Source organism: Aptenodytes forsteri, unplaced genomic scaffold (assembly GCF_000699145.1).
Source record: "Aptenodytes forsteri isolate BGI_AS27 unplaced genomic scaffold, ASM69914v1 Scaffold193, whole genome shotgun sequence".
NCBI lineage: Eukaryota > Metazoa > Chordata > Aves > Sphenisciformes > Spheniscidae > Aptenodytes > Aptenodytes forsteri.
This window is the reverse complement of record NW_008795405.1, coordinates 12,780,099-12,784,686: the sequence shown is the minus strand read 5'-3', so window position 1 is coordinate 12,784,686 and position 4,588 is coordinate 12,780,099. Positions and strand designations below refer to the sequence as shown.

Genomic DNA, 4,588 nt, shown 5'->3' with positions numbered 1-4,588 from the left:
ACTGCTGCTCGGGGACTGGCTGGGCATTGGTCAGCAGGTGGTGAGCAATTGCATTGTGTATCACTTGCTTTGGGCATTGGTCAGCAGGTGGTGAGCAATTGCATTGTGTATCACTTGCTTTGGGCATTGGTCAGCAGGTGGTGAGCAATTGCATTGTGTATCACTTGCTTTGTATATTTATTATTATTATTACTACTACTATTATTATTACTATTTTATTTCAATTATTAAACTGTTCTTATCTCAACCCATGAGTTTTCTCAACTTTTACTCTTCCAATTCTCTCCCCCATCCCACCGGGGCGGTGGGGGGGAGGATGAGGGAGCGGCTGTGTGGTGCTCAGTTGCCGGCTGAGGTTAAACCATGACAGCTTCTTATCACAAACAAAATACAGTTGCAATCAGCACTGCATTATCTAAACCTCATACTCCTGAAATTTGGGATGCTTCACAGAAATAAAAGACAACTCAAACAACTGAAATCTTAAAAACAGATGCCATAATATTTAACAAATTATAACAGTTTGAATCCCATGTAAGTTTAAAGCTCACCTCTGATCCATCCTGAAATAGATCTTAACCACCCAAGATCTAAGTCATCTAAACGTATGCCAAGTGCATGCAAAAATCCCTTCCGGCTTTTGGCCATCAAGCCTTGCTTTTGCTAGAAGTCATATAACCCCTTTCATACATCACTAAACCTCAGCTGAGGATTAAGTTTGTCCAGACAGACATGCACAGTAAGGCTAGCACTGGTGAAGGAAGAGAAACCGTGGGCTGTTAAGTGTCTTAAAATAGTGCCAACAACCCACAGAACGTTAACTTTAAACTTTTAACTTCAGTCAGGACCTTTGGCTCATTCAGTCTTGCCTCCAGATACCAAGACAAAATACACAACTTAAGGAATCTCAGAGACTATCCTCTCTTCTCTATTTGCCTCTACTGATTACCTCAGTAAAATTCAGTCTTTCTTATTTACTGATGTAAGACCCCCAAGTCAGATTACTGAAGCAATACTGGTCATCACACCAACTGGTCAATCAGTTAGAGCTAAATTCACAAAGCTCAAGCTCCACTGTGTCAGATTTCAGAGGAAGTGTTCTGAGGGGTTTTGTTTGCTTGTTTTAAAGTCTCCTCCAACAAGGACTGACTTTGGCAATTTCAGATTAAAGTTTCTGGCTTAATGCTAACGCCATCACTCCACGCAAAATTTCAGAAATCTAAGCAGGAAATCTTAATGAAGTCTGTGTAAATCAGTTACCAGGGAACATATGTTTTTAAATGGTTAGGACAATCCAGCTGTCCTTCCTGAACAAAAGTTTTAATATCTAGCAGAAAATTGCTGGATCCTTTAGACCATGAATTAAGTGTTCAACTGTCAGTGTGAGATGTTCAAGATACCCATGTTCAAATCTGGTTTGGGTATTGGAGCAATGACAGGCAACGGACCTATGGAAGAAGAGACTCACCTATGGCAAAAGAACGAACATTCATACACATTCTGCTAACCTTTGACTCAATCCTGAGTTTTCTCTGGCTCTTCCGTTTGTACAGAAGAATATTGAAGGCAGCGTATCCAAACACACAGCCATCCACAACGTTTTTACTAACAACAGTTTAGGAAGAAGTTTCTCAAGTTTAAACAAAAGAAATTTCTACTGAACTCTGCAGGCAGCACTTGAACCAAAAATGAGGTTTATTGCTATTCTGGAGACCAAAAACTCCAGAGGTAGTAATTTAAGAAATTCAGTAAGGTTGAATCAAAAGATATTAGGAAGTATCAAACCAAGAGCTAGGAATCCCATGAAGGGTTTCACTGTAAGAGATTAACTTGTCTCAGCGGTGAAATCTGCTCAGCCCAAAATAACTGGTTTCCAAGTTCCGTGCAGTACCTCCATGTTAACAGGTATAAACTCAGTCTTTTTTGGAGTGACATTAGAAGACTGAAAACTATTGCAAAAGCACATATACTTGCCATCCAGTTCCTCTGTACTACATCTAACAAATTAGTCCTCAGTATAGATTTTTATATCAATTTCTTCTTGATTAATAAAGCTATCACTTTAAATTAAGACAACCGTTCTTCTAAAGTAGGTCCTGTGCTTCACAAAGTTAGGAATAAATTAATTCCTTCCATAAAAGTCTATAAAAACCTGAGCTCTCTCTGTTCAGAAACATACTATTTATCCACTCCCAATCAGTACAAGCCATTTTAAATACAGTGTTGTACTTCTTCTGGAGTACAAGTTGACAGTCGCTAATTAAAAGTCAAGAAAACAATGACTTTGCATATGTCTAAAGCAAAGTTCAGTGAAAGAAAACATATAAAAAGTCTTACTTCAGAAGTGAGAATAAGCTTGACTGTCTACAATAAAGACTGAAAAAAAAAAATTAATGACTTTCCAAAACTCCAATATGGAAGTTACCAATACCAACAACAGTTAAAAGTTTATAGCACTTATGGCACTTTTAAGTGTTCATACATATGACTCAATGGACTTTTCCACTTCTGATTGAAAAACAAACAAACAAAAAAGTCATTTGCAATGATTTCAGCAGATAAGGAAATTCAGCAAAGAAGCTCTAAGTGCAATAATATCAGCAGCTTAACAAGAAACAGATTGATGGTGCTATTTCTCTATTTGGAGGGTCAGAAAAGCCCAGGTTACATAAAAAGACTACATCATCAATTCACATAAACATTGCTACTGCTTCACTGAGTCAGTAGCCTTTCTGCGTAAAACCTAGCCCTAACTGAAACGTATGAGCAGCTTAGTGAGCTTCATTTCTCCCTAGCATCTTAGGTTTCAGATAATGCACAGGAACATTCTGTACCTAACAGTTCACTAAAATGTATCTTTATAATGGGAAATATTCACCTTTGTTTCTACTCAGCTTTTTTGAACAATTGAAAGTTAAAGAGTTTTCCCTTATGCAGCTGCTATCTCTTCACGCGAGAGATTAAAGAGAATTGTAACAGAAAGTCACAGAAGTTCCTAGGATAAACTCAGTATTTTTTTTAAACACTGAAAGGCTTTTGCAAATGCCAGCTATCAGCTTCAGCAGAACCTGAGTTTGCTCTCTTACTACTGATGTGTCTTGTACATAAATAATTTGCTTGTTTTTATAGTTCTGTACCGTACTGCTAGGAGAAATACGCACACATACACGCACAGTGCAGTATCAACAACACTGTACACCTCTTGAGAGCTCTGAACTAATCAAGTAAAGAGTGATGACAATCTCTGGTTGTATGGGAGATCAGCTCTGACTAGGCCTGTCAGTTGTAAATACTACCCTAAAAAATGAAGTTTTAAACTTCTGTCTTGAAAGGTCAGGACAAAAGAGTAATTTGTTTGTCATCTTGAAAGTTTGGCAGTGACATAGGGTTGTTCTACTCTCACTCAAACAATTACCATCCTAAAGTATAAAAGCATCAAATGGAAAGAATTATACAGGAAAGGAATTTCCTAAGCTCGGCTTTTTTTTTTCCTCTAAACTTAAGTCAGAGGTATCACTTCATAAACTCAAGAATTAACATTACTAGCATTGCAACTTACTAGCATTACAATGTTCACTTTGAAGTCTTGACTGAATAATACAAAGTCAATCATTCCAAACAAATGACAACAAATGCAGAATCTGAGAAAGCTTTGCTTTTCCTAACTAAAATAAACCTCCTGTATTAGTGAAGTTGCCAAGTAATGTTTATACTGAAAATAGTTATATTTGCACTAATATATTGCTATGTAATGTTATTTAAGAGTTTCTGGTCAAAGTATCATAAACACCTACATTAAGAAAAATGATCTCATCATTCCAAATTTGTCGAAGTTGAAGATTGCTATTATTACAACTCATAGAAGTAGCCCAAACTTTAAAATGTTTTTATTAAGTATTTGGAATTTATGTAGTCACAACAAAATAAACTAAGAATGAAAGCAGGCAGAATAAACACCCTCCCATTTTCCTGAGGCCAAAAAGCCTAGCCAACTTCAAAGCTGGTTTCTGGTAATTTTTCATTGCCATAATGAACATGTGCAAGACTTACCTATAAAGACATTGCAGCCTCATTATACAAGCATTAGAAACTACTTGGCATAACCATTTTCCTTTCTGCATTCACCCACTGTGTTTTTCCTGCCATAAACTCTTTCAGTTAAGGTTGCCTTCTGTTATCTGCCCCACGACTAACTTAATAGTATTTTAGATTGAATAAACCAAGCACAGCAGGCAAGCATGGTTATTCTTCACATAAAGTTTACACATTTAAAACAACAGTGAATAATCCCAAATATTAATAGGGAAACAATAGTGAGTAATCCCAAATTCTTTATATGTCTCCTTCAATAGCAAAAAAAAAAAACCAAAAAAAAACAAAAAAAAAACAACCCACACCACAAAAACCTAAACCCAGCATATAGACATGCCTTATTCTTAAAAGCCACTTGACCACCTACCCATCGCTGGTTCCCTCGACTTATACAGGATAATAAAAAACTAACATTATGAACTACGGAACTGAGGAGCAGGAAGTTTTGTCATCTCAACCCGGAGCCGTCAAAATGTCAGCGAGGAAAAAAAAAAGG

General features: G+C 36.8%; 1 protein-coding gene across 3 annotated transcripts in view; it reads right to left on the bottom strand.

The window, feature by feature from the left end:
- The window catches only part of PAPOLA (poly(A) polymerase alpha), a 49,039-nt gene that overhangs the window by 43,284 nt on the left and 1,167 nt on the right, over positions 1-4,588 (bottom strand). The window lies entirely within an intron of this gene.